The sequence below is a fragment of the Felis catus genome, chromosome B4, assembly GCF_018350175.1.
Source record: "Felis catus isolate Fca126 chromosome B4, F.catus_Fca126_mat1.0, whole genome shotgun sequence".
In the NCBI taxonomy this organism is placed as follows: Eukaryota; Metazoa; Chordata; class Mammalia; order Carnivora; family Felidae; genus Felis; species Felis catus.
Genome location: NC_058374.1, coordinates 86541900 through 86559015, shown reverse-complemented (window position 1 = coordinate 86559015; position 17116 = coordinate 86541900). Strand labels below are relative to the sequence as shown.

The window sequence follows — 17116 nt, the reverse complement described above, 5'->3', positions numbered from 1 at the left end:
AAAAATCACTGAAAGAAATAATGACCCCAAATTACAACATATAACTTTAATAGTACAAAGATAAGAAAGGGCTATGTGGAAACACACAGTTTTATGGCTCTTGTGTGGCTTGTAAAATGATAAAATATAATTTGAATATTTGTCTATGATACGATCATGATATATACTGAAATCCCTAAAGCAATCACACACATACACACAAAAGCTGTATAGCTAAAATATCAACAGCAAAGATAATGGGAATATGAAAAATAAATAGCAATAAGACAGGAATGCAGAAACAGAAGAAACTACAAACATATAAATGAAGATGATAAATGTAAATTGACTAAACACTCAAATTAAAAGTCACTAAAAATGTTTAAAAAGAATACTACTTTTTTAACTGTGGTAAGAATATCTAACATGACATCTACCTTAATAGATTTTTAAATGTATGATAATGCATAAGTGTAGGTATGATGTTGTACAGCCGATCTCTAGAACCTACTAATCTTGTATAATGACATTTTATATTCATAGAACACCAACCCCTGTTGATCCCTCCTCCCTCTAACCCCCTCCCTCCAACCCATGACAATCACTATTATATTCTGTAAATAATTTAACTATTTTAGATATATAAGTGAAATCACGCAGCATTTGCTCTTCTGAGATTGGCTTATTTCACTTAGCATCCTCAAGATTTATGTATCATGTCACATATGACAAGATTCCCTTTTTTTAAGACTGTATAATAATACACCATTCTATACATATGGCACATTTTATTAATTCACATATCCATCGATGGACATTTAGGTGGTTTCCAAATCCTAGCTATTGTGAACGGTGCAGCAGTGAACATGGGAATGCAAATATTTCTTCAAAATCCTGATTTTAATTTCTCTGGATACATACCCAGAAGTGAGATTACTGGATCATATGGTAGTTCCTTTAAAAAAAGTGTTCTGACTATCCTCTTTGCCACAGTGATTGCACCATTCCTACCAGTGTGCAAGGGTTCCAACTTCTCTGTACCTTCAACAAATTTGTTATCTTTGGATTTATTTTTTATAACACTCATCCTAATAGGTATGAGGTGATATCTCATGATTTTGATTTGCATTCCTTTGATGAACAGTGATATGGAGTATCTTTTCATATACCTGCTGGCCATTTGTAGGTCTTCTTTGAAAAAAATGTCTATTCAAGTCTCTTGTTCATGTTTTAATGAGGTTATTTTTTTTTTCTGAGTAGTAAGATTTAATTATATATTTTCAATATTAGCCCTTACATCAGATACATGGCTTGCAAATATTTTCTCACAGTCCAATAGGTCATCTTTTCATTCTGTTAATGATACCCTTTGGTTTGCCAAAGGTTTTTAGTTGATGTAATCACACTTGCTATGCAGAAGAATGAAACTGGACCCTTATTTTACACCGTGCACAAATATTACCACAAAATAGATTAAAGACTTAAATGTAAGGCATACAACTGTATAACTCCTAGAAGGAAACAAGGGAAAAGCTTCATGACATTGACATAAGCCATGATTCTTGGAAATGACAACAAAAGCACAGGCAACAAAAGCAAATATAAGAGACACATTTTTTAAGTATTAAAGTCACAATCAGATTTATTTATATTAAAAGGGTAAAATATTCAAACTATGGAAACACTAAACATAAGAAGGCTGTGTAACTCTACACCAAATACGCTTCGACCGACAGTTTAATACCAGTGATAAGAGGAAAGCCCTAATAATAAAAAGGGTGAGTTATCAAGAAGACAATGCAAGTCTAGAAATGTATATAGTAGCAATTCAGATATGTGAAACAAAACCTAAAAGAACTAAAGGGAGAGATACAATCACTATTTTAGTTAACTATTTTGGAATTTCTTCCTTTAGTAATTGATAGAATGTGCAGACAAGTAAGGATGAAGAAGATTTGAAAAATACTATCAATCATCTTAATTAATTGAAACTTACAGACACACTGCCAACACTTGCAGCATATACTTTTTAAAGAGCGTGTTAAACATTAACCAAGACGGAATATATGCTTGATCATACAGTCTTAATAGATGTCACAGGATTTCATTACAGAGTATATTCTTTTACCACGACTGAACTAAAATTAAAATCAGTAACATAATGTCTTTAGGTAAGCCCCCAAATATTTGAAAATTCAGTAACACATTGGTAGATAGAATTGAAAATTTCCTTGGGGTGCCTAGGTGGCTCAGGCCGTTAAGCATCAGAATCTTCTTGGTCTAGGCTTAGGTTATGATCTCACAGTTTGTGAGTTTTAGCCCCACATTGGGCTCTGTGCTGACAGTGCAGAGCCTGTTTGGGATTCTTTCTCCCTCTCTCTTTGGCCCTCTTCCCCTTGTACTCTTTCTTTCAAAAATAAATAAATAAACATAAAAAAGTAAAAAATTTAAATTTAAAAATTCCTTAAAATAAAAACTTACAGAATATATACAATCAGAAATAAAAAAATATAAATAGTACCATGTCTGCTCCAAAATTTTTCATTTAAAAAGCTTCTCACAAAGAAAATGTCAGTCTAATGGCTTCACTGGTGAGTTTTACTCATATTTGCTAAATATGCAAGAAAAATATAATACTAAGCTCACAAAACTCTTTCATATTTATAGGAAAATAAACTCCTCAACTTGTTTTTCATCAGTGAAATTCTGATAGTAATAATAATGACAATGACATTTCAAAAAGAGAAAATGAGTAAAGTCTCTTATGAATGTACAAAAAATATTCATCAAATATTGGCATTAATTCATTAATATAACATAAATAACACATCATGAACAAGAGGCATTTATCCTAGGAAAGCAATGTTGGTTCTAAATTTAAAATATATTACTTTAAATATATTTTAAATGTTCAATATATTCATAACATGAATGGAATAAAGGAAAAAGCCACATGATCATCTCAACAGATACAGAGATAGCATTAAACACATTAAACAATCATTTATGATAAAAATCTCTCTGCAACTAGCAAGAGAAGGGGATTCTTCAATATACAAAAGGGCATCCATAAAAAAAACCTACAAGTATTATTATGGTAGACAGAATATTGCCTCATGTCCTAATTCTTCAACCCTGTGAATACATTACCTTGTATAGCAAAAGAGAGTTTACAAATATAATTAATAATAATTAAAACTTTGAGACTGGAAGATTGTCCTTGATAAACTGAGTAGGGTAAATCTAAGAATACAAGTCCTTAAAAGTAGAGAGTATTTCCTAGTTGTAGTCAGAAAGAGAACCAGAGAGATGCAACATGCCATTGCAAACTTGGAAGCTATAAGAAAGACGCCAAAATATGGATTGCCTCCAGGACCCGAATAATGCAAGGACATGGATTTTTCCCTAGAGCCTCAAGAAAAGAATACAGTATATTGACACTGATTTTAAACCAATGAGACTTGTGTTGGGTTTTTAACCTACAGAACTGTAAGGTAATAAATTTGTACAGTTATAAGCCACGAAAATTTATGATAACTTGTTATGGCAGCATGAGAAAATGACTATACTCATAATCCATAAATGTTAACAGTGGCCAGTCTTTTCCCTGTGTTCTAAAAAAAAAAAAAAAGCAAGGATTTGTCTACTCACCACTTCTATCCATCATTTTACTAAATTCCATATTCATTGCCCAAAGGCAAGGGAAAGGAGTAACATGCATAATTTGGAAAGAGGAAACATCATTTTCATATGACGATTGTCTACATAGCCTTTTGTCTCAAACTTCCCCCCAAACTACCAGACACAGTAGGAGACAATAAGTGAATTTAGAAAAGTTCAACATTCAAAATGAATTTAATTTTTATATAAAGGAAGCAGCTGAGTAAGTGAAAGTAACATCATCATTGACAATATCACATAACCTGACATAATTAGGGATATATTTAGTGAAATATACTTAAGATCTATACATTAAAGTGACAAGATATTGCTGAGAGATATTGAAAATACCAAAGTAGGGGTGCCTGGGTGGCTCAGTCTGTTAAGCCACTGGATTCGGCTCAGGTCATGATCTCACGGTTCGTGGGTTTGAGCCCCGCATCAGGTTCTGTGCTGACAGCTCAGAGCCTGGAGCCTGCTTCAGATTCTGTGTTTCCCTCTCTCTGCCCCTCCCCCACTTGTGCTCTGTCTCTCCTCTCTCTCTCTCTCTCTCTCTCAGAAATAAATAAAATGTAAAAAAATGTTTTTTAAAAAAGAAAATACCAAAGTAAGTGGTAAGCTATATCATATTCTCTGATTAAAAGCCTCAATATTGCTAAGGTATCTATTTTCTATGAAATAATCTATAGATTCAACAAAATCCCAATCAAAACACAAGGAAGTTTTAAAATACATATCACCAAGGTGATTTTAAAGTTTATTTGGACATGCAAAGAACCTAACACAACATCTGAGGTTTTACATGGGCTTATTTCAAAAATTATTGTAATGCTAGAGTAATCACATAGTGTGGTACTGACATAAGAAAAACAAAATAGGTTAATGGAGCTAATGAAGCTGAATTGACAATCCAAGGATAGATCAGCATTTATAGAATCATTTGCAAGACAGAACACAAAAAGTATGAACAATAATATAAAACAACAAAAAAATTTCAAATCATATTATATAGTATTTTGAAGCTTCTCCTCATTAAAAGTCACATTCTCGGGGTGCCTGGGTGGCTCAGTCGGTTGAGCATCCGACTTTGACTCAGGTCACGATCTCACGGTTCATGAGTTTGAGCCCCCGTCGAGCTCCATGCTGACTGCTCAGAGCCTGGAGCCTGCTTCGGATTCTGGGTCTCCCTTTCTGTCTGCCCCTCCCCTGCTCACACTCTCTCTCTCTCAAAAATAAATAAACATTTAAAAAATTAAAAGGAAGTCGCATTCTTTACAAGTGTGTCATTAAAAGTGTGTCAATAAATGGCACACCTTGGGAAAAATGTTTATTGTACTTCTATCAGAAACTAACACCTAGAGTATCTGGTTGTGATAGGTACTCCCTCAAGGCAGATATATGAATGGGGAATAAGCACATGAAATAGTGTTTTACAGTGTGTACATCATCAGGGAGTACCAACTAAAAATGCAATGAGATATTGTTATATACCCAGAGAATGGCTATAATTATTTAAAAAATAACAGACAACACTAAATGTTGGTGATGATACAGAACATCCAGAACTTTGATACACCGCTGATGTATGCACATGTTCCCACTTGGGAAAAGAATTTGGCAGATTTTTATAAGTTACAAATACATATACTCTATAACACAACCATTTGCTTCCAGGTACTTATCCAAGAAAATTCAAATACAAGGTTCTAATATGTACAAAAATTAAATAATATCATTTCTATTCATCATAGTCACAATCTGGCAATGACACAACTCAGTATGTATAAGGAGCATGATAAAAAAATTGTGGACTTTTAAAATGAATATTATTTGTTGGTGAAAAGGAATGAACTATAGATACATAAAACATCATGAAGGAATCACAAAGATATGCAGAGAGAAAGAAGCCAGGCGCATACACATACACACACACACACACACACACACACACACACACACACACACACACACACATATATTTTGATAGTAAGAAAAATGGTTTCCTTCAGGTGATAAGAAAGAGGGCTTTCTGGTGATAATCACAAAGGCCTTTCCTTTATTAAATATTTGTTAATGGGGGATGGGTTACACTGGTATAGCATTTGTCCAAAATCTTTTGGGCTATATATTTAATATCTGTGCATTTTATTGTATGTAATCATAATTTTTTTAACATGGAAAATTATATCACTAGAAATTATACTAATTCCTGTGGCTGACCTGGACTTCTAGGCAAGCTGGAGTAATTTCATTTCTCCTCTAGATTTAGAAACATTTGTCCTGGAGAATACTGCTCAAAGACCCACCCTCTGCCTCTTTGTTTCTTTGAGGTGATGGTGGATAGTGCTTTGTGTTAGGTATTTTCCTCCTTTCAGCTCCCCCCTTGCTGAATGTGAGAAGGGAGCCATGGAGTTTCATATTTAAATTCATGCTTTCGTGCCATTTTTTTCCAGTATCAATCATGTATTATCACACTGAGATCTCTTCCAGTTATCTTCCTTCCCTTTCCTTCCATAACATCTCTGGGACAAGAAAAACTTAATGTTTCATTTCCATGAATGCTTCTTAACATTTTTCTGATCTGTTAATACTCCCTCTCTATCACCTCCCCTACCACACCTTGCCAAACATACCTAATATACTCCGACCAGAGACATGAATTGCTGAGCCATGACATACAAAGCCTACATAATATCACCATGTTCTATAATTTACAAAGGCATGTTCATTCTTACTTCTTACTTGACATCTATAACAACTTAAGTACTGCTTTAATGGATTAAGCAATAGTTTCTCACAAGCTTGCTTGGACCAAATTCAGAGAAGTAGTAAGCAGAAGATCCTGGGTTTGAGAAAAATTGAGGGACAATTGGAGAAGGTAAAACATAAACTTTTACTTCCAATAAAAAAATCATACTCGGGGCACCTGGGTGGCTCAGTTGGTTGAACGTCCGACTTCGGCTCAGGTCATGATCTCACGGTTCATGGGTTCGAGCCCCACGTTGGGCTCTGTGCTGACAGCTCAGAGCCTGGAGCCTGCTTTGGATTCTGTGTCTCCCTCTCTCTCTGCCCCTTCCCCACTCATGCTCGCTCGATTTCTCTCTCGCTCTCAAAAAAATAAAATAAACATAAAATTAAAAGAAAAAAGAAAAATTGTTCTCAACAGCCAAACATAATCAATAATAAGAAAATAACACATGCTGCCTAATACTTTTGACATAAAATCCAGAACACTTTATGTTGGCTGACATAAGTAGTTGTGGTTAGCCTAGAAATAAATCAGTTAGACGATTAAAGGCAGTTATGTAATCCTATGGCACAGGTGAATTGCAAGTTAGATCCTACAGCTCCAGCAGATTTTGAGCCTGTGTTTTCCCCTTAGATCTCCTGGAATTATCTCATATATTCTTAGTTTGACTCAACAACCTTTTATTCTCAAGGTGACATCTCATATACTTTCTTTGCCTAATCATTTATTTCTCCCTTTGTTTGTATTTTCACACAACATTCTTTGCCTTGGATAACACCCTTACTCATGTTAGTCCTGTCACAGTGACTTTGCAGGACATAAATGAAGCTCTCTTTCTTTTCCGACAAGTAGATTGCTTGAATAGTGTGTAAGATTGCAGATTTAAAACAATAAGTTCCAGCTATCAATTATCAATTTTATTATACTCTTCAAAATGGAATTAGAGTTTGGTTCAGAAAATCACCTCCACCTAAACTTAAGGAATGAAGGATCATATGGTTTTATGTAAATTTTAATACATAAGGCTATGTGTGTCAAAAGGTAAAATGTAAGACCATTGTAACAGAAGCCTAAAAGTGAAAAAAGGATTTGATTTAGTTTTTTGAAACAATGGAGGAAGGTATATAGGCAGAATAAATTACCTGACCAATTACATTCAATGATTGATTTTATTCTTAATTGCTTCATTATAAAACTAGAAAGTTGAATTTTTAGACAATATCTAAGGGCTCTTTTAATTCAGAAGGTATATAGTTCAGGGGGCATCCCGTAGCTCAGTCAGTTAAGTGTCCAACTCGTGACCTCAGCTCGGGTCATGATCTCACAGTTCGTGAATTTGAGCCCTGAATTAGGCTCTGCGCTGACAGCACGGAGCCTGCTTGGGATTCTGTCTCTCCCTCTGTCCCTTTCCTGCTTACACACACACACACTCTCTCTCTCTCTCTCTCTCTCTCTCAAAATAAATAAATAAACTTTAAAAAAACACCAAAAGATATAGAGTTTGATTTCATGTAATACTTTACTTTCATTCTATTGATAAATACAAGAAAACCACTACCTTCATTCATCTATTACTTTGAGTTAATTTTTCCTTTCCTGGTTAACCTAACAACTCAATTGAGAACATAAAAGCTTGGTGCAGTTATACAAATTCATGCATAAAAAATGAGATTAAGGGTAATAACTATTCTTTGAAAAACCTGAGATGATAAAACAGATATATGCAAAGTAGCATGAGGGTGAACCAAATGAGACTTTAAGACTTTTTCTTTGTATCAAGAATTATTAACAAGTTCAACAGTGGTTTATAGAATAATGTGCTAGAATTTCATGTTCTCTCCTTAAAAGTATCCTATTTCCTAAAAAGTTAGTATTTTTGTTTGTTAATTTGTTGCTTTTGTTGCTTAAACATTACACTCTTTGAGATTCACTCAGGATTAGGCTACATAGTATGTTCCTGTAATTTCGTTACTATCCAGTGAAGTTAAGTACGGCTTGCCTTTGCTTAAGGCTTTCTGACTTTGGTTCAACTTCAGTTTTAACTTTTATTATAAAATGTTGCACTTGACCACGTGTTTTCTATTGCTAACCATTCAAAGGCTGCATATATCAAATAAAAGCCATTTTGCTTTTCCCTTCTTGAAATCAATATTTTAAGTGTGTTTATACAGCAGTAATTATTTCTCCTTTGATAATTTGATAATTGGTTAATTTGATAAACTGAACATCAAGTTCTTCCAAGGGCCCTAACATCATTGTATTTACATCGAACAGAGCTACCCATGTACTTATTTTAATACTAAGAAATACTGTTATGGGGCGCCTGGGTGGCTCAGTCAGCTGGGCATCTGACTTCAACTCAAGTCAACATCTCGTGGTTTAGGAGTTCAAGCCCCCGCGTTCGGCTCTGTGCTAACAGCTCAGAGCCTGGAGCCTGCTTCAGATTCTGTATCTCCCTCTCTCTCTCTGCCCTCCCCCACTCACATTCCGTCTCTGTTTTTCTCTCAAGAGTAAACATTAAAAAGCATTTATAAAAAAAAAAAGAAAAAGAAATACTGTTATAAAGAATTTGCATAACTTTCTTCATGGTTTGCTTTGCTTAAAATTTTTCTCTAACAGTAACACATTATCAAGCTTTGTTAATTGGGAGGACTTTCATCTGAAGTGTTGAATGTAAAATACACTCAGCAGTAGCTATGGATAGCAATTTCTGAAGGGTTTCATTGTTTTTTTTTGTTTTTTTAATTTTTTTTTCAACTTTTATTTATTTTTGGGACAGAGAGAGAGAGAGAGAGCATGAACGGGGGAGGGGCAGAGAGAGAGGGAGACACAGAATCGGAAACAGGCTCCAGGCTCTGAGCCATCAGCCCAGAGCCTGACGTGGGGCTCGAACTCACAGACCGCGAGATCGTGACCTGGCTGAAGTCGGACGCTTAACCGACTGCGCCACCCAGGTGCCCCAGGGGTTTCATTGTTTTAAGAGTGGGTTAAATTCTAAGCAAGGCCTACCACACAACCCATGGAAATACACTAGGTTAGAGCACTCCATTTAGCTCCATATTAAAGGAATGAATAACCATTAGAGTGAATAAGACATTTAGGAAATTCTACAGAACACAGTGGAAAATATTTTTTCTAGCTTCCATGAGATTTAGAAATTACTCGTTATTATAGAGTTTAATCACTCTCATTCTTCACAGAGACAACTGCAAATGACTTTGGCCATAAAATCATCTTTCATCTTTAAAATTCCAGTTACCTTCTTGAATTTGCTACTTTTATCCATTACTGAAACTAGATGCCAATGAAAAATTACTTAATTTAAATAAATTTCTACCAAAATCTAAGTGAATAATTTTTTATCACTGCTTTATGTGTATGTACAATTATTTAGATACAATTATTGGTACAGTGTCCATTATAAATAGAAAAAGTAAATCACACAATTGAATAGCCAAAGAGTTTTAAAAGTAACCTTTTGAAAGTCACAATCTCGGGGTGCCTGGGTGGCTCAGTCGGTTGGGCGTCCGACTTCAGCTCAGGTCATGATCTCGCAGTCCGTGAGTTCGAACCCCGCATCGGGCTCTGGGCTGACAGCTCAGAGCCTGGAGCCTGTTTAGGATTCTGTGTCTCCCTCTCTCTCTGACCCTCCCCTGCTCATGCTCTGTCTCTCTCTGTCTCAAAAATAAATAAATGTTAAAAAAAAAATTAAAAAAAAAAGAAAGTCACAATCTCAATTACCAAATGTTTGCTCTAGCTTTTTTCCTCCTTGAAGCAAAATAATCCAAGTAAAATAATCTCTTCTCTGAATGTTTTGTACATTTAGACTCAGAAGTTTTCTCCATTATTCTTCTAAATATGGAAAAAAGACAAACCAGATTTCCCTTATGTCCTATCTGGTTTATCTGAGTGAAGTTGGTGTATGTACTGAAGCCATCCTATTCTCATACATAATATGCATACAGGAAGTTGTGACAACGCTATATGTTAGATTTCATAGGACATATAAACAACAGGTGTGAAGTTACATTTGTTTATGAAATAGACACAGTTAGAAATGTTACATTTTCTTGTGCTTCCAGAATATTCCTATGAATCATAGAAATCAAAGCATTGCAATGTACTGAAGATCCTAAATATTAATTACAATGATTTGCACTTGTGAAAACATTATAGTTTAGAAAACACCCTTTCAGGGAGAACTTTATTTTATATTCAATGTGCATGAAGCATTTCAAAATAATTTCATGCAGACATATGAAAGATGAAATAGAGACTAACATGTTTTGTATCAGTTTGCTAGGACTGCCATAACACAATGCCAGTCTGGTGGCTTAAACACAAAAATTCATTTTCTCACAATTTTAGAGGCTGGAAGTGTAGGCTCAAAGGGTCATTAGGTTTGGTTTCTTCCTTAGTCTCTCTTTGCTTAGCTTGCAGATAGCCACCCATATATGCGGCCATTTTTCTGTGCCTGCACATCCCTGGGGTCTCTTCCTCATATTGAATTAGGACCCACCCATATGACCTCATTTATCCTTAATTACTTCTTAAAAGGCCCTGTCTCCACCACCGGTAAATAGGTACTAGGGGTTAGAATGTCAACATATGAACTTTGAGGGGACACAATTCAGTCCATAAACATGTTTTTAATGACTATCACAGCTACAAGGCAAGACTTTTCTTTACGTGTAGTTGGTGTAATAACAGAAGTTTAGGTATTTCCATCTTGTTGTGAGGACACCCAGATGCCTCCTATACCTCAAGACAGTTGTGCTCTTGTCCTCATGGCTCTTTTTTTCTCTTTATTTGGGTAATCTAGCCTCTTCTCACATTAGCACTTTAAACACAGTACAACTTCTCACCACTCATTTGCCAAGTCACCTGAGTTACATATGGTTTGTTTCTGAGAGCTCTCATTCCTTTTATTATGGAGTTGAAATTTACATTTTGTAAAACTAACCATTTTTCAATGAACAACTCAGTGGCATTAAGTACAATCACAATGTTGTCCAACCACCATTTTTATGTAAACATTCTCTTCACCCCAAAAGGAAATACCTTACATAGTAAGCACCTACTCTACATTCGTCCTTCTCCTATAACCTGGTAACCACCAATTCGCTTTTTGTCTCTAAGGATTCACATTGTCTGTGTATTTCATATAAAAAGAATTATACAATATATGAACTGTTACAGCTAGCTTCTTTCACTTAGGTTTTGAGGTTCACTGATGTTGTAATAGTTATCAGGACTTCATTCTTTTTTATCACTGATTATTATCATATTGTACATACATATCCCATTTATTTATCATTTCACTGTTGAAAAACATTTGGGTTGTTTCCACTTCTAGGCTATTATGAATAGTGCTTCTGTGACATGCATGTACATATATTTGAGTACCTATTTTCAGTTCTTTTGGGTATTCAAATAGAAGTGGAAGTTCTGGATTATATGTTAATTCTATATTTAACTTCATTTAAAATCTTTTAATGTTTATTCATTTTTGAGAGGGAGTGCGAGTGGGGGAGGAACAGAGAGAGAGGGAGACACAGTATCCAAAGCAGGCTCCAGGCTCTGAGCTGTCAGCACAGAGCCTGATGTGGGGCTCGAACTCACAAACTGTGAGATCATGACCCAAGCCAAAGTCGGAAGCTTAACCGACTGAGCCACCCAGGTAGTTCTTGAAGAACCATTAAACTTTTTCCTCAGGGGATGAACTATTCTACATTCACACCAGGAAATTATGATGCTTACACATTCTCCATATCCTTGCCAACATCTAACACTTTCCTGTTTTGTTGTTGTTGTTATATACCCATCCTAGCAGATATGAAGGGTTATTTGTCATTTTCATTTCCATAATTATGTCAAACATTTTCACATGTTTATTGACAATTTATTTATCTTCTTTAGAGAAACATGTATTCAGGTCCTTTGCTCATCTTTTTCTTTTGTGTTAATTGGGATATTTGTGTTGCTGAGTGGTAAGTATTCTTTACATATGTTGTAACTACACCCTTATCAAATGTATGATTTGTAAATATTTTCTTCTGTTCTATAGATTTTCTTTTCACTTTCTTTAATGTTCTTTGATGCACAAAAACGTATCATTTTGATGAAGTTCAATGTATTTTTTTCTTTTGTTCCTTGTGCTTTTGGTGTCATAATTAAGAATCCATAGTCAAATCCATGGTTATGAAGACTTACTTCTGTGTTTTCTTTCTAACAGTTTAATAGGTTTAGGGGCATCTGTGTGGCTCAGTCGGTTAAGTCTTGATTTTGACTCAGGTCATGATCTCACAGTTTTAAGACTGACCCCGCATGGATCTCAGCATGGAGCACAGAGCCTGCCTGGGATTCTTTCTCTCTCCCCCTCTCTTGGCTCCTCCCCCCACTCCTAGTCACTCTCTGTCTCTCAAAATAAAATGAACATTAAAAAAAAAAGCTTAATAGGTTTAGTGGTCATATTTAGGTCATTGACACTTTTTAAAACAATTTTGGGGGGCGCCTGGGTGGCTCAGTTGGTTAAGCATCTTGATTTCAGCTCAGGTCATTATCTCGTGGTTTGTGAGACTGAGCCCCATGTTAGTCTCTGTGCTACCAGTGCAGAGTTTGCTTGGGAGACTTTCTCTCCCTCTCTCTCTCTCTGTACCTCCGACCACTCTCTCTCTCAAAATAAATAAAAACTTTAACAAAATTGTATGTGGCATCAATGGTTTGTTTTCATCATCTTGCATGTGAAAGTCCAGTTGTCCCAACACCATTTCTTGAAGAAAGTACACTTTCCCCATTGAAGGCCATGGTACTCTTGAAAATAATTGGCTGTAGACATATGGCTTTATTTCTGGACTCTCGATTCTGTTCCATTAGAGTATATGTCTATCCTCTTCATACTACACTATTTTGATTAGTGTATCTTTAGTAGTAATTTAAAATCAGGAGGTTTGAATCTTGCAGCTTTGCTCCTCTTTTTCAGTACTGTGTGGCTATTTGGAACTCCATGTGATTCCACCTGAATTTGAGTGTCACCTTTTCCATGTCTGCAAAAAAGGTTCTTGAAATGTTGATGGATGTTATACTGTATCTGTAGATTGCTTTGGGGGAATACTGTCTTCCTAACAATAAATCTTCCAATCCATGAACATGAGATGCTTTTCATTCATTTAGATCTTCCTTAATTTATTTCAATAATGTTTTATAATTTGCAGTGTGTATGCCTTCACCTTCTTGGTTAAGGCATTTTATTCTTTAGGTTTCCTTTGTGAATGGACTGTGTTGATCTTATAATCTGCAACTTTGCTGAATTCATTTATTAGTTCTAGCAGCTTTTTTTTTGTGGATTATTTTGGGGATTTTCTACATATAGGACTATGTCACCTGCAAATGAAGATAGTTTTAGCTCTCCCTTTCTAATTTGATTTATATATATATATATATATATATATATATATATATATATATATATATAGTGGCTTATTGCTCTGCCTAGACTCATTAGAAGGTTAAATAGAAGCAGTGAAAGCAAGGCATCCCCATCTTGCTCCTGATATTAGAGGAAAAGCATTCAGTTTTCACCACTAAATATGATGTTAGCTGTGATTTTTTCCCAATTTTCCAAGTTCTCCTTTATCAGTGTCAGATTTTGTGAAATGTTTTTCTGCATCAATTGTGATGCCATGTAGTTTTTTTTAACCCTTCAGTCTATTAATAATTGCTTTTCTTATGTTGAATAACCTGCATTCTTGGTATAAATTCCACCTTGTCATAATATATAATTCAGGTAATATGCTGTTGGACTAATTTTTTTCAAGTATTTTGTTGTGGATATTTGCATCTATATTTATAAAGATATTGATCTATTCATCTATAATATTCTTACGGTGTCCTTATCTTGCTTTGGTATCAGGGTAATACTGGCCTCAAAGAATGAGTTAGGAAGTTCTCCTAATTTTGAAAAAACTTTGAATAGGAGTGGGTTACTTTTACTTAAAAGGTTTGGTAGGATTCACCAGTGAAGTAATCTGGTCCCGATATCTTTTACTGAAAGGTGTTTTTGCTTTATTATTATTTTTTAAATTACTGATCTAATCTCTTTAATTGTTATAGTTGTGTTCTGATTTGTATATATATGTTTTTTGAGTCAGTTTGGTAATTTGTGTGTTTGTGAAAACTTCCCCATTTCATATAGGTTATCTAATTTTTGGTATATAATTATTCCTACAGTTGTCTTGAAACTGTATTTGTATCTGTAACATTGATGGTAATTCCCCCACCTTATATTCTGATTTTACTTACTTGTATCTTTTTTTTTTCCTTTGTTAGTCTAGCTAAAGGTTTGTTACTCTTTTTTTACGTTTTCGAAGAATCAACTCTTGGTTTTGTTGATTCTCTTTTTTGTGTTTTTTTTTTTTTATTGTGTATCTATGCTCCAATCTTCATTATTTCCTTTCTTCTCCTAGCTTTGGATTTGGTTTGTTCTTTTTTAGCTACTGAAGATGTAAAGTTGGATTGTCAATTTGAAATTTTTCTTCTTTTTATTTTTTGTTACTATAAATGTTCCTCTACCCATTGCTTTCACCGCATCCCATGAATTTTGGTATGCTGTGTTTTCCTTTTTATTTGTCTTAAAGTATTTACTATTTTCCCATGATTTCTTTTTCTTTTTTTTTTCCCCCCTGGTTGTTTAAAAGTATATCATTTAATTTATAAATATTTAAGGATGTTTCTAATTATCTTTGCTTTATTGATTTCTAGCTTAATCACACTGTGCTTAGAGAGCACTGTCATGATTTAAATAGCTTTAGTTATCTTGATACCCGCTTAGGAGCCCAATGTATGGTCAATTTTGGTAACCATTCCACGTGCACTCAAATAAAACTGTATGCTGCTGTTCTTTGACTCAGTGCTTTCCATGTTTTCTTAAATTGTTAGATTTACTGGTTCTGTGCCTTCCAAATCTGTATTTTTATTGATGTTCTGATTGTTCTAATAATCACAGCAAGGGATGTGTTAGAAACATCCATTAAGTCTGTAAATTTGTTCTTCTAGTTATACCTAAATTATATCTTATGTATTCTACTGGCTATGTTTTTAGATGCATGCACGTTTAGAATTGTTGTATGTATCCAATAGGTATTAACAGATTTATCAAATAAAGTATTTCTCTGGGTCTAATAGTAATTCATAGCTTTTACCTGCTTTTAGCACAGTGACACCTTTATTACTCATATTTCCATGCTATAGTCTTTTAAAGTTCAGAGTTCTTATGTTTATTTATCTAGCTGGGATTGGGGGATGGGGCAAGCATATGGTGCTCTACTACTCCATCATTTTAATTCCTCCTCAGAGTTCTTATGTTTAAAGTATGCCTCTTATGCATCTATTTGACAGATCTGGAGTAGTCACTTTCTGCTGCTAAGGCTTCCACTAGAGATGCAAGAAAAAAGTGTCCTCGTGCTTTGTGTCTGTCTGAGTGTGGCAGTCAAGATTGAATGGGGCAATACAGGGGGGAAAATAATGCAATAAAATATTTTAATAAAGCGTGTCTCTTGTGAGCAATGTAGTTTTTTTTTTTAAGTTGGACAATTTTTTTAAGTGGATCATTTAGCCCATTTTAAATTAAAGTAATTACCTTATTATCCAAGTAAATAACAAAGTAATTACTGGATGATAATTACGTAATATAATTGTGTTTAAATTCAACACTGCAATATCCCACACACCACACCCTACAGGAAGACCACATGAGGATGAACATTTACTATTTACAGGAGCTGTGCCAACAGAATGCCAACTTAGCCTCTGCAGCTCCAGGCTAGGCTAAGAACCAGCTTTGTTTCAAAGTGCAGTTTCCGTGTGAGGGTGACTGCAGGTTAGTGGCACAGGGCTCTGGGTTTCAGGTCAAGAAAGCAGACATGCATCTTAGTCTAGATGCCTATCCCCTGCCAGCATTATGTCTTAAATTGTATTTCTTGTTCATATACACTTTTTCTTGTTTTGGGTTTCATTTGTTTACTATTTTAAGCACTACAACAGCCATTCTGGATTCATTGACGTTTGACAGAAATACCTTCTCTCTTATTTTTATGTATGTATTTTTCATTTCTTTTTTTTCCTTTTCTGTACTTCTGTCTGAATATTTTTTTTTACCCACTTACCTACTCCCTACAATATTTTTCCTTCTGCTTTATCCATCGTTAAGCCAAAATAAGAATTTTTAATTCCCATTGTTGATTTTATTGTTATTGTTGTTTTATTGTTGTAGAAACAGTAAATCTACTACAGGAAAGAAACAAATGAGTTTATCTTAATATATCATTCTCTGTTAAAATTCTTCAAGTTGCTATCTGTTCTCTGGAACTAGTAATCACAGTAATTTGACAGTCTATGTGTACTAATTCTATAATTGGTCACACCAATGGTCTATTTGTCTTGTATATTTTAATTATTGCCTTTTCATTCCTTCCCTCTCATTTGGGCTTGTATAGTGGTATATCTGTTAATTTTATATTGAATAAAGGACATTTTAACTAAAGAATTACAGTCCCCACATAATATTAATTTCATCAAGAAACCATTAATTTAGTATGTTACATGCTATTCCATTATATCCAGCTGACTTTTTTCTTTACATTTTTTGTGTTTTATAGAATTACAGGTTATATCTATTCATCATTTAATCATATAATAATTTCTGTTTTTTTACTGTTGCCATTGAGCAAT

At 34.5% G+C, this 17116-nt stretch overlaps 1 long non-coding RNA gene and 1 other non-coding gene across 2 annotated transcripts in view; one reads left to right on the top strand and one right to left on the bottom strand.

Moving 5' to 3' along the window:
* LOC123386623 overlaps positions 1-17116 on the bottom strand; it is a 214133-nt gene that overhangs the window by 40229 nt on the left and 156788 nt on the right. The gene's annotated exons all lie outside the window — the stretch shown is intronic.
* On the top strand, positions 15768-15901 carry LOC111561569. The gene has a single exon (XR_002744211.1). It is a non-coding gene; the product is annotated as a small nucleolar RNA SNORA31 (small nucleolar RNA).